Source organism: Macrobrachium nipponense, chromosome 3, assembly GCF_015104395.2.
Source record: "Macrobrachium nipponense isolate FS-2020 chromosome 3, ASM1510439v2, whole genome shotgun sequence".
NCBI lineage: Eukaryota > Metazoa > Arthropoda > Malacostraca > Decapoda > Palaemonidae > Macrobrachium > Macrobrachium nipponense.
In genome coordinates, this window is record NC_087202.1 from 31,889,728 (window position 1) to 31,903,141 (window position 13,414).

Below are 13,414 nucleotides of genomic sequence, written 5' to 3' on the forward strand. Positions count from 1 at the left end.
AGAGACCTATTTCAAAGAATGGTGTATCCTTTTTTCTCAGAGATCTGATCGTTAAAACTGGTGGTTGTTCCGGCTGCTGGGGAAAGACCAGACGCCGAGAGCACACAGTATTAGAGCAGTTGCTACATCAGTAGCTTTATGAAGAACGTCTCAGTCGCCAAGGTGCTTGAAGGCGGCGACTTGGCGTTCTAATCTGTTTTTTGCCTCTTTTTACTTGAGGGATATTTCTCGTTCTAGGCGACCTTCGTTCTTTGGGCCGTTGGTGATGGCAGGACAGGTCGTCAGACAGGAGAATTAGGTAGTCTTCCGTTTTACGTTTGGTTGCTACCTGTATATTATTCATTAATTTTTGTTTGTTGTATATATTTTTTTGTTTTTGTATTATAACCCATGGCAGTTTTTGACGTAGTTATAATGGGAATTAGGCATAGTTTGGTATTTAGGTGTTTTTGATGACAAGGACTGACTGCTTGGCACCTCATGCTGCTTCCATTGTCAGTGTGAAATGGTTCCAGCCACTGGGGTTGTCGGGACTGGCGACTACGCTTCTCCCAGAGTCGATGCTGACCTAGGACTAGCCACTGGTTCGCTTGTCCTGACGACTCCTGCTTCTTCCACTGTCCTGGACAGGGAATTAGTTGATGGATCGTCTGCTGTCATCTTGGTGACTCTCTCCACCAATCTACTTTTTGTCTCACCTGTTTTCTCGGAGTCAGACACTCGTGTGAGATCAGGCGACATTTAGTAGCCCTGAGTTTCTTGTTGACGAAGTCGGTTGCGTTGATACACCCCCGATGATCGTGTAACATGAGACCAGGTTGGACTGTCAGGCTTTCGTCCTTCGGGACTGAATCGCCTTTTTGCTCCGCGCTCCTTTCTCTTGGCACCAGAAAGCTCAAGTTAGGAGTTGCTCATGAGCCGATTCGTTGCTGGCGACGTCGGGTTGCGTTGATACACCCCCAAGGTTTGCTTAGCTTTGAATCGCCCAGACAGTCCAGACACTCATCCTTTAGGGAAAGAATAGTGCTTGATAGTCTTCAGGGTGCAGCCTTGCTGTCCGCAATTCGTCTGACTGGTCACCTGGTCGGTCACCTGACTTTAGTACAGACGGACTGACTATGCACTTACTCCTGTGCCTGTGCTACCCGCAGTTTTGGTGGCATTATGGGAGGAGACTTTGAGTTGTTAGTATCTTAGACCTTGGGTTGAGTTTTGACTGCCTATGATATATATTTTTTTGTTTGTTTTCTCCTATTCTGGCGGACAGAATAGGAGGTAACAGGGTTGCCAATGTGGTAAATTTGGGTGCGGTTTTTGGGGATTTAGGGCTAGATAAATTATACAGGTAAGTATTATTAATATTAATTTTAGAATAAAAATTCCATTTCTTACGGCTCTCCTTCTGGAAGAATATGGAGATTCTCTGACTCCAGCTGCTCCTCCTTCTCCGCGCTCTCTATTCTCGAGTGCTAAAGCTCTGAAGTCGTCGTCCTTCCTTAAAATGAGACCGGCCATATCAATGAAGAGGGCCCTTCAGTCTCTCGGTTCCTGGATACAATCAAAGAAGGAACTTGGGAGGACGGTGTTTTGTATGCCTCCGGCCAAACTGACGGGCAGAAGAGGCATTTGGTACGAGACTGGAGAGAACATGGGACTGTCTCTTCCTGCTTCGGCAGAATCTGACTTCTCAAGTCTAGTAGACTCTTCGAGGAGGCATGCCTTAAACTCGGCCCGAGCGACATGGGGCCTTTCTGAATTGGATCACCTCCTCAAGGGGCTTTTCCACGTCTTGGAAGTATTCAATTTCCTGGATTGGTCCCTTGGGGTTTTGGCCAAAAAGACCCATGAAGCAGAAGGCCTAAACCCAGAAGCTTTACTAAGCATCCTAGTATGCATAGATAAAGCGGTTCAGGGTGGTTCGGGAGAGGTCACCTCTCTCTTTGGAGCGGGATTTTAAAGAAGAGAGCGGTTTTTAGTTCATTCCTGACTAAAGCCGTCTCTCCCTCGCAGAGAGCTGCTTTACTTTTCGCTCCATTATCAGAGCATTTGTTCCCTTCTCAGTTAGTGAAGGATATTTCACATTCTCTAACTGAGAAGGCGACTCAGGATCTCCTCAGGCAATCATCGAAGAAGAATAGACCTGTGGCCAGTGAAGACAAGAAAGGGGCTCGTACATTGCAACAGCCCTTTCGAGGAGGCCCCCCTTCTAGAGCAATCTCCAAAAGGAAAGCTACAGAAAAACGAGGAAGAGCTTCCTTCCGACCCTTTTAAATGGTAAATGAGAAAGAGATCCTCCAAACACCAGTAGGTGCCAGGCTACAGGAATTTGCGGAAGCCTTGGGCACGTATAGGAGCCGACACCTGGTCGATTTTAGTCATCAAGAAGGGATATTACATCCCCTTCAAGGACAGCCCTCCCCTGACATCAACACCGAGGGAACTGTCCGCCAGATACAAGGATCCTGTACTGATGGATACTCTTCGACAAATGGTGGAACAAATGTGGGACAAGAGGGCAATCGAGCTAGTACTGGATCACAACTCCCCGGGGTTTTACAATCGCCTTTTTCTAGTCGCGAAGGCTTCGGGGGGAGAAGTTCAGTATGGAAACATCTGCTTCAGTCCTTGCAGCCCTACGTCAAGGAGACTGGATGGTATCTCTCGATCTTCAGGATGCCTATTTCCACGTCCCGATTCATCATTCGTCGAAGAAGTACCTTCGTTTCATGATGGAGGGAAGGATCTATCAGTTCAGGGCCTTGTGTTTCGGCCTGTCCACAGCTCCTCAGGTTTTCACAAGTCTGATGAAGAATGTGGCAAGATATCTACACCTGAAGGGAATAAACATCTCCCTCTACCTAGACGACTGGCTCATCAGAGCCAGATCGCAGAGACAGTGTTTGGAGGACCTTACAACGACACTAGACCTTATAAGGTCTCTAGGATTAATCGTAAACCTCAAGAAATCTCAGATGATCCCCAGCCAGAACATGGTTTATCTGGGGATTCGGATTGATTCTCGGGGTTTTCGAGTTTTTCCTTCTCTAGAGAGAATAACAAAAGGTTGCGCAAAAGTCTCCAGCTTCTTAGGGAAGGAGCGCAGTTCAGCGAGGGAATGGTTGAGCCTTCTGGGGACCCTTTCCTCGCTGGAACAGTTCCTTCCTCTAGGAAGACTTCATCTCCGTCCACTACAATTCTTCCTAAAAAGGGTTTGGAACTGGAAGACAGGACAGCTCACCGATACATTTCCGATTCCTCTAAAGGTGAAAGATCACTTAAAGTGGTGGTTACCCCTCTAGAGGAAAACAGAGGTGTGTCCCTGGAAGTTTGGAACCCAAACCTAGTATTGTATTTAGACGCGTCGGAGACGGGGTGGGTTGCAACCTTGGGATGAAGAGAAGTGTCAGGCACCTGGTCAGAAGAGCAGGTGTCATGGCACATCAACTGCAAGGCGCTCTTAGCCATACATCTTGCTCTAAAGGGCTTCGAGCAGATAGTCAGAGACGGGGTAGTTCAGATAAACTCCGACAACACCACTGCTCTGGCTTACATAAGGAAATAAGGCGGGACTCACTCGTTCTTTCTCTACGAGTTGACAAGAGACCTTCTAGTTTGGGCACATCAAAGAAACATCACTCTACTGACAAGATTTGTCCAAGGAGAGAGGAACGTGAGAGCGGACAGGCTGAGCAGGAGGTTCCAGGTCCTTCCCACAGAATGGACCCTCCACTCAGAAGTGTGTCAGAACCTTTGGTCACTTTGGGGGAGACCTCAAATAGACCTGTTCGCCACGTTCCTCTCCAAAAGGATAAACACCTTTTGCTCTTTGGTAGACGACCCCAGAGCTTTTGCAGTAGACGCCCTTCTCCTAGTTTGGTCCGGACTGGATGTGTACGCCTATCCCCCATTCAAGATCCTAGGGGAAGTGCTCAGAAAGTTTGTGGCCTCAAAGGGGACAAGAATGACTCTGATAGCCCCATTTTGGCCAGCTCGAGATTGGTTCACAGAGGTAATGGAGTGGACGGTGGACTTCCCCAGATCTCTTCCAAACAGGACAGATCTGCTCAAACAACCCCACTTCGAGAGGTATCATCAAAACCTCCCAGCTCTTGCTCTGACTGCCTTTCGACTATCGAAAGACTCGTCAGAGCGAGGGGCTTTTCTCGCAAGGCTGCAAGCGCAATCGCTAGAGCCCGCAGATCATCTACAATGAGAGTATATCAATCGAAGTGGGAGGTGTTCAGAAGTTGGTGTAGGTCGAAGAAGCTGTCCTCCTCCAATACCTCTGTGACCGAAATTGCCGATTTCCTTCTTTTCCTGAAAGAGAAATCTCATCTTTCTGTGTCAACCATAAAGTTGATACAGAAGTATGCTCTCGGCCGTTTTCAGGAACAGAGGCCTAGATTTGGCTGACAATAAGGATCTGCATGATCTGATTCGTTCATTCGAGACGTCAAAGTCAAAAGAACCAAGAGCTCCGAGCTGGAATCTGGACGTAGTACTAAGATTCCTGTCTTCCGAAAGATTCGAACCTCCTCATCGGGCCTCCTTTCGGGACATTACGAGAAAGTGCTTGTTTCTTTTGTCTCTCGCTACGGCGAAAAGAATTAGTGAACTGCACGCCCTTGAGTCTCGGGTAGGGTTTAAAGGAGACTCTGCCATCTGTTCGTTCCAGACTCTATTTTTAGCAAAGAACGAGAATCCTTCAAAGCCCTGGCCCAGGAGCTTCGAAGTAAAGGGCCTGACTAACCTAGTAGGTAGGGAGGCAGAAAGGTCTCTTTGCCCGGTCAGAGCACTAAAATTCTATCTAGACAGAAAGAAGCAGATGGGGGTTCGCAACACGGTCTATGGTGCTCTGTAAAGGACCCCAAAAGACCTATGTCGAAGAATGCCTTGGCCTTCTTTGTTAGAAGCGTTATTACGGAGGCACATAATAACTGCCCAGACGACTCCTTTAAACTTTTGAGAGTGAAAGCTCACGAAGTTAGAGCAGTCGCGACGTCTCTTGCTTTCCAAAGAAATATGTCGCTAAAGAATATCTTGGAAGCGACATATTGGAGATGCAATTCAGTGTTTGCATCTCATTACTTGAAAGACGTTCGGGTAATCTACGAGAAATGCTTTTCTCTAGGTCCGTTTGTGTCAGCGGATACGGTCCTGGGTATTGGAGCAAGCACCAATCCTTAATTTTATTTTATGTGCGTAACCCTCTTGTTAGATACGTTCTTGACTTCCTGCTGGAAGGAGTGTCAGATGTCGCACAGGCGGCCGTCACTTTGGCTCAGTAAGGAACTCGGGTTGTATCTGACTAATAGAGGGGTACAATTTTTTTTTTTTTTTTTTTTTTTTTTTTTTTTTTTTTTTTTGTACTTTAAAGTGTGCGTCGTCAATTCGAGTTATTGTTTGTTTGTGAGGAGTTTGGGGGATAACTCTTGACAAATTTTAGAACTAACACAGGTGTTAGGATCGGGTGATCGGGATCGGTTGTGTGCTCCTTAAATAAGGCGTGTTGTCATGTTAGTGGATTAGCACCCATTGACAAATGCCAGTCAGGCTCTGCCGAGTAAGTGGATAAGACCCCATCGACAGACCCACAAGAACTCTTGGCCACAGATCAATATCTTGCTAAGGCTCTTGAGGTGAAGCAGACTCCTAGGCAGTAGCCACGAAGTCTTCCACCTAATCAGGTAGGAACCAAGGTCTATAAATACCTACAACATATGTTGTTTACCTGTCTATTTCAGTAGTTAGCTGTCTCTTACCCTCCACCAAAGGGTGCCAATCAGCTAAGTATATATCTAACAGGGAAGTTGAATGTATGAAAATGATATTGTTATGATACAATAAAGTTTCATACATACTTACCTGTCAGATATATACGATTAATGGCCCACCCAGCCTCCCCGCAGGAGACAGGTGGAAGAGAGAAAATCTGATAGAAAACAGGAATGGTTCCTAGTCCTGCCACCCAGGGCAGGGCGGTAGATCACCTGACCTACGTACCTGTAGCGAGTGCCGCGAAATTTGAATTTCTGTCGGGGACGACGGAGTCTATAGCTAAGTATATATCTGCCAGGTAAGTATGTATGAAACTATTGTATCATTACAATATCATTTTTCGACAAATTGTTATGTTTACATCCGGGCAGGTGGGCCTACCTACCTACCAGACAGTAGTTACTGCCTAACCACCCTGTTCAATAATTTAACGGCTGTAATTCCAGTCTACGCTGAAAGTATGTAATTCCTTATGTAAAGGACCTCAGGTTTGTGTAGTTAGGAAAAATACAATTTGTTCATGCAACTTACCTGACAGATATATATATAGCTGTATTTTCTGACGTCCGACAGAATTTCAAAACTCGCGGCACACGCAGTGGGAGGCCAGATGGTAGTACCCATTCCCGCCGCTGGGAGGTGGATATCAGGAACCATTCCCATTTTCTATTCATATTTTTTCTGTCGCCGGTCGGTAAACAACTGTTTACAGACCTCCGCCTAGGATTTTTTGGATTGAACTCGTACTTAAGTATCTGGATTGACTTTTGGTTATTGATTCTGGATTGTTGGATTGGCATACGCAATAGTGGACTGTATTTTCTATTTTGGATTGGCTTTTCTGTAAACGTGATGTCTGGATCAAGTGCAGTGAGTTTCAGTGTGTGTGTGAGGAGTGATTGTAAGGTGAGGCTACCGAAATCATCGGTAGACCCCCACACAGTATGTATGGGTTGTAGGGGGCATGTTTGTTTGGTGGATGATCGGTGCAATGAATGTGATGGATTGACCGATGATGGATGGAAGGTGTATGATTCCTATCGGCGTAAATTGGAACGCGATAGGATCAGGAGGTCTTCCTCCAGGAGTGGTTCTACTAAAGGTAAGGGAACTAATATTTCACCTGCTCTAACACCTGTAGATTTTGTATCTCCTAAACCTGTGTTGTTGCCTTCGGGCCCTGATTCTGTGTCTGGAGAAGGTAATGCCCTTTCTCTGATTTTGGAGTCTCTTCGTACTCTTGAGACTAAAGTGAAAGCCTTAGAAACTGGCGCTGTGAAAGTGTGTGATCGTGCCCCTAATGTTGTGGAGGGGGCGTCAGATCGGCCCCATAATGCCTCTAGACCGCTATCGGACTCCCAGGAATCAGGGAGGGGATATGTCGAAAGAGGGTTACGGGGGCTCCCCACCAATCTGGCGTCCCTTCGGCAGGCCTTGTTGCAAGTTCCCAGGCTGCCAAGGAGCGAGCACAGGCGCGTCTCCTTAAGGACTGTTTTTATACATGCGACTTACCAGGCAGATATATACTTAGCTATAGACTCCGTCGTCCCGACAGAATTCAAAACTCGCGGCACACGCTACCGGTAGGTCAGGTGATCTACCATTCCCGCCGCTGGGTGGCGGAATCCCAACCATTCCCGTTTTCTGAGCCAGATTTTCTCTGTCGCTGAGGCCGGCAACAACTGTTGTTTGGTCTCTCCTGATTGGAATTCTGCTCATTTGCGAGAATTGGTTGGAGCTCATTTGGTGAACAGTTAATCTTGGATTTTATTCTCGGGATTGGCATACGCTTATTTTGGACTGGATTAGGACTTGGATTTGGTTTTTTCTATTAAGATGGCTGAAGTTAAAGTAACACCTAAGTTTAGGGTTTGTGCAAGGGAAGAATGCAGAACTAGGTTGTTTAAAGCAGAGGTAGATCCTCATACGCTTTGTAGTAAATGTAGAGGGTCTGAATGTGCGTTTGATAGAACTTGTGCTGAATGTGAAGGGCTTTCGGAGCAAGGATGGAAGGATTTAGCTTCTTATATTAAGAAAAGAGAGAAGGATAGAGCTAGGAAAGCGTCAGCTAGAAGCTCGAGTAGATCTTGTTCTTTTGAGCCTGAATCAGAAATTAACAAACTAGATGATGTTTCTCCCATAACCTCAGCCCCTTCTCCCTGTGTTGAATCTAAGGATTCATTTTCAGAAATGGAAAAAATGAGATCCTCGATCAGGAGCTTCAGGGAGCAGCTTAAAGCTATGGAAACACAAGGTAAGAGTGTCAGTGAATACAGTGACCCCAGTGCAGTGGAGGGGGCATCTGATCGGCTCCGCATTGCTCCTAGGCCTAGACCGCTTCCAAACTCCCAGGACCAGGGGAGGAGGAATGTCAAAAGCCGCAGGAGGATGTGGAGCATCCCCAACGATCAGGCGTCCCTTCGGCAGACCCTGAAGTAACGACCCAGGCTGCCTTGGATAGCCGTAGAAAAGGCATCCTGGAAGAGTGTTTTCTGTCGGACTCCTCCTCGTCCAGGCGTGGATGGAGCTCTGCTTCGAAGTCTCGTCCTCTGAAGAGATCGTGGGTAGCGCCGAAAGGAGACGCTTTGATTCAAGCCCAGAGCGATTTCCAGAGGATTTTCCTTCGACTAGTAAGAAGGCGAGAAGACGGTCTCCAGCGCCTCAAGATCCGACTAAGCTTTTCCTGCTTAATCTACAGGAGCAAATATCCTCCTTGGTAGGCGCTCTACATAAGGATTCGTTCTCCCTTTAAACGATCCTCTCCTATCTATAGGAAGAAAGTTCCCAGCGGTAGCCGCTCGCAGAGCAAGCGGTCAGCTAGTCTCTTTAGGAGAAGTCAGGAGTCGGACTCCTCTTCTGAGGATCAGGATAGGCGTCAAGAGCCTAAGAAGCAGGAGCTTGTTAGAAAACATAGAGTTGACAGAGCCTAGTAGGCGCCAAGAATATCAGCAGTCGTATAGAGCCTAACAGACGCCAGGAGGTCCTTGTGAGAGGCGGTCAAGAGCCTACAAGGAGTCACGACAAGAGCCAGGAGTCAAGCAGGCGCCAGGAATCAGGCAGGCTTCAGGAGTCGAGCAGGCGTCAGGAGTCGGGTAGGCGCCAGGAGTCTAACAGACGCCAGGAGTCGAGCAGGCGTCAGGAGTCGAGTAGGCGCCAGGCTCCTTGTACAAGCTTAGGTCAGAGTAAGACCCCTTCGCACTTTATGAGTTCTTCGGAGAGTAGGAGCCCTTCACCTGGTAGGAAACAGGTGCCTGAGAGAAGATCTCGTGCGTTTAAGAACTCTATTGCGCCTTGTAGTAGCAAGGATTTGTACACACGGACGACGTTCTTCTTCGTTTGACAGAAGTCCCTCGACAACTAAGAACCGCTCTTCTCCGAAAGGATCCCCGACAGCCGAGACTTAAGAAGAAGTCTCGGATGAAGCCTTACCTGTGGATGTAGTAGTCTCTGATTTATAAGAGATTGTCCTTGTTATTGTTGCAGGAGTTCGGAGATAAGCTTCAACCAGCGGATCCGCCCTCTCCAGGATCTTTGCTATCGAGCACGAAGTCTCCAAAAGCATCCTCATTTGTAAAAAATGCGTCCAGCCCTTAGTATGAAAAAAGCGTTTAAAGGATTTGGAGAATGGCTTAAGAATAAAAGAGAGGCGGGCAAGACTGTTTTTTTCATGCCCTCCTTCAAAGTTGACGGGTAAACCATGGAAGATGGTACGATACCCAGGAACCTATGGGCTTAGGACTGCCTTCATCGGCAGACGCAGATTACGCTTCCTTAGTAGATTCTTCAAGGAGGCGCGCTCTACTATCAGCAAAAGCTACTTGGGGGATGTGTGAACTGGACCATTCTACTAAAAGGGGACTCTTTAGGACGCTCGAAGTATTCAATTTTATGGACTGGGCTTTGGGAGACCCTTGCGAAGAGAGCCCAAGATCCCGATTTGTCACGATGGAAGAATTATCGAGTGTGTTATCGTGTCTGGACAGAGCGGTGTGGACGGTTCGGTGGAAGTGGCTGCTCTTTTTGGATCGGGAGTTTTGAAAAAGAGAGCAGTGTATGGGTCTTTCCTGTCCAAGTCAGTATCTCCTCTACAGAGGTCGGCCTTGCTATATTCGCCACTTTCGAACCACCTTTTCCCCCACAGGACACGGTGAGGGATGTAGCAAAATCATTAGCTGGAAAAGCCACACAGGATTTACTGACACCATCAGCAAAGAGGTTCAAGCCTGCGGTTCCTTTTCAAAAGAAGGATAAAAAGACCCTCTTCAGCAGCCCCTTTCCTTTCGAGGAGCCTCTTCCTCCTCAAGAACCCCTTTTTAAGAGGTAGAAGACCGGATACCAGAGGAAGACCTTCCAGGAGACCTGCAGGGAAGGCAAAATAAAGAAGAAGTCCTCCAGATAGCGGTAGGCGCCAGACTGTCGAACTTTGCCAGAGTCTGGGCGAAGAGAGGGGCGGACAGCTGGATCTCGAGGATACCTCATCCCCTTCAGGGAATATCCTCCCTTAACAAGAACTCCAAGGGAGTTAACAGCGAGATACAACGATCCTGTCAAGAGTCAAGCTCTCTGCAAGCAGTAGAACTTATGTTGCAGAAAAGGGCAATAGAACCGGTTCAAGATCTCCATTCACCAGGTTTCTACAACCGTCTATTCCTGGTACCAAAAGCCTCGGCGGGTGGAGGCCGGTTTTGGACGTAAGTGCGCTGACGTTCTGTGATCAAGAAGAAGTTCTCGATGGAGACCTCTTCCTCTGTACTTTCTGCTCTTCGTCCAGGGGACTGGATGGTATCCCTGGACCTTCAAGATGCATATTTCCATGTGCCAATTCATCCGGCATCAAGGAAATACTAAGATTCATGTCACAGGGAAGAGTGTTTCAATTTCGAGCGCTTTGCTTCGGACTTTCGACGGCCCCGCAAGTCTTCACGGGTATCCTAAGGAATGTGGCGCATTGGCTCACATTTAGAGGGGATCAGAATCTCGATGTATTGGAAGACGAATGGCTAATACGAGCAAAGTCGAAGCAGCAGTGTCTGGAGGACCTTTCGGTAACATTAAAGATGACGCAGTCATTGGGACTCCTAGTCAACCTCGAGAAGTCCCAGCTGGATCCCCAGCAGAACATAGTTTATCTGGGGATTCGGATGGATTCTCGGGGTTTTCTAGCGTCTCCGTCAACAGAGAGAATAGAGCGCTGCCTTACAAAGGTGTCAGGATTTCTAGGGAAAGAACATTGTTCCGCGAGGGAGTGGATGAGTTTGCTGGGAACCATTTCCTCGTTGGAGCAGTTCGTTTCCCTAGGGAGACTTGCACCTAAGACCCCTTCAGTATTATCTGAAGGAGAACTGGGATCAAAGTTCCCAGGACCTCGAAGAGTCATTCAGGATAACGGACAAGGTCAAACAAGATCTTCGGTGGTGGTTAGACCCGAAGAAACTCGGACGTAGGGTGGGGAGCAACGTTGGATTCGCAAGAAGTGTCGGGAACCTGGGAAGGAGCTCAGGTGTCCTGGCACATAAACAAAAAGGAACTGAAAGCCATTCACCTAGCTCTCTTGCACTTTCAAGAACAGATATTAGGATCGATCATTCAGGTCAATTCAGACAACACGACAGCCCTAGCATATATCAGGAAGCAAGGGGGAACTCATTCATTCTCCCTTACGAGACAGCGAGGGAGTTGTTGCTTTGGGCGCAAGAGAAGCAGATCTTCTTTCTAACGAGATTTATTCAGGGAGAGAGAAATGTTCGAGCGGATCTGCTAAGCAGAAGAGACCAAGTGCTCCCCACCGAATGGACTCTCCACCCTCAAGTGTGTGATCAGTTATGGGGAAGGCCGAACGTAGACTTGTTCGCAACCAACTGGAACAAGAGGTTGGAGAATTATTGCTCCCCCATCGCAGATCCAAGAGCAATAGCGATAGACGGTCTCCTCATGGATTGGAAGGGAATAGACGGGTACGCTTTTCCCCCCTTCAAAACTGGTAGGGGAAGTAATAAGAAAGTTTGCCTCCTCAGAGGGAACGAAATTAACTTTGATCGCTCCCTTTTGGCCAGCCCTAGTTATTGGGTGACAGAGTTGCTGGAGTGGATAGTGGATCTTATCCCAGATCGCTCCCACTAAGGCGCGATCTTCTCAAACAACCCCACTTCGACAGGTATCACAAAAAACCTCCGCTCTAAGTCTGACTGCCTTCAGACTATGAAGGACTGTTAGAGCGAGGGGGTTTTCTCGCGAAGCTTCAAAAGCAATCGCAAGAGCCAGGAGACCATCCATTACGGGTGTACCAGTCGAAGTGGGAAGTGTTTAGAAGATGGTGCAGGACGCATGAGCTATCCTTCCCAGTACCTCTATAACCGACATTGCAAATTTTCTGCTTTACCTTAGAAGAAAGTGTGGCCTAGCGGTATCTACGATCAAGGGGTATAGAAGTATGCTGGCCTCGGTGTTTAGGCATAGGGGTCTGGAGGTGTCGGACAATAAGGATCTACAGACCTTATTAGGTCTTTCGAGACCTCAAAAAGTCAGAATAATAAAAATCCCAGTTGGAACTTGGATATAGTGCTGCATTATTTGATGTCTGAAAGATTCGTACCTTCCAATAATTCTTCTTTTAGGGATTTGACGAGGAAATCTCTATTCCTGTTCGCCTTAGCCACGGCAAAAAGGGTGAGTGAACTTCAAGCGTTAGAGGGCAGAGTGGGTTTAAGAAGGAGGCTGCAATTTGCTCTTTTAAGCCTCTCTTCTTAGCCAAGAACGAAAACCCATCAAAACCGTGGCCTAGAAGCTTCGAAGTGAAGGCACTCTCTTCTCTTACGGGGGAAGAAAAGGAGAAGACCCTTTTGTCCAGTAAGAGCGCTAAAATTTTATTTACAAAGAAAGTCTCTTTTGGGAGGTACGCAGGAAAGTCTTTGGTGTCGGTCAAGGATCCTACAAGACCAATATCAAAAAACGCCCTTACGTTTTTCATTAAAGACGTTATTAAGGAAGCGCATCTTTAAATGTGGTGAAGAACAATTTAAACTCCTCAGGGTAAAAGCACACGAAGTGAGGGCCATAGCAACCTCAATGGCTTTTCATAAACGTGGTCCCTTCAAAATCTAATTGAATCCACGTATTGGAAGTGTAAACTCAGTGTTCGCCTCTCACTATCTAAAGGATGTGAGAGTTACTTATGAGAAGTGCTTTTCACTGGGGAGCATATGTGTCCGCGGATTTAGTGCTGGGAGGAGGAGCTGAGGTTAATCCTAATTAGTTAGGTTTATGTAATTTTAACATTATGGTGTTTGGTTTTTATGGTTGACTGAAAAAAGGGTATAGGAAGAACCCTTTTCAGTTCTTAGATTTAACATGGTTAGGAAGGTCAGGTGGTTGGGATTAACTTTTGGCTCCTCGTGTGCATTATGTAAAGCCTAAAGCTCTGTCATGTAAGAGGCTAGCCCCCATTGATAAGATACAGGTCAGGCTCTGCCATGTAAGCGGGTAAGCCCCATTGGTACGATCCATTGCAGGTTCTGGTCGCGTAAGCGGGCTAGCCCCCATTGACATGATCCAGAAGGGCTGTTCGGTCATAGGTGGTTTACCTCACTGAAGCTCTTGATGCAGGCAGACTAAAAATGACAGTAATCATGAAGTCTTC

The 13,414-nt window shown here is 47.2% G+C and overlaps 1 protein-coding gene across 1 annotated transcript in view; it reads left to right on the top strand.

Moving 5' to 3' along the window:
• Window positions 1–13,414, top strand: part of LOC135221689 (stalled ribosome sensor GCN1-like) — a 339,764-nt gene that overhangs the window by 35,589 nt on the left and 290,761 nt on the right. The gene's annotated exons all lie outside the window — the stretch shown is intronic.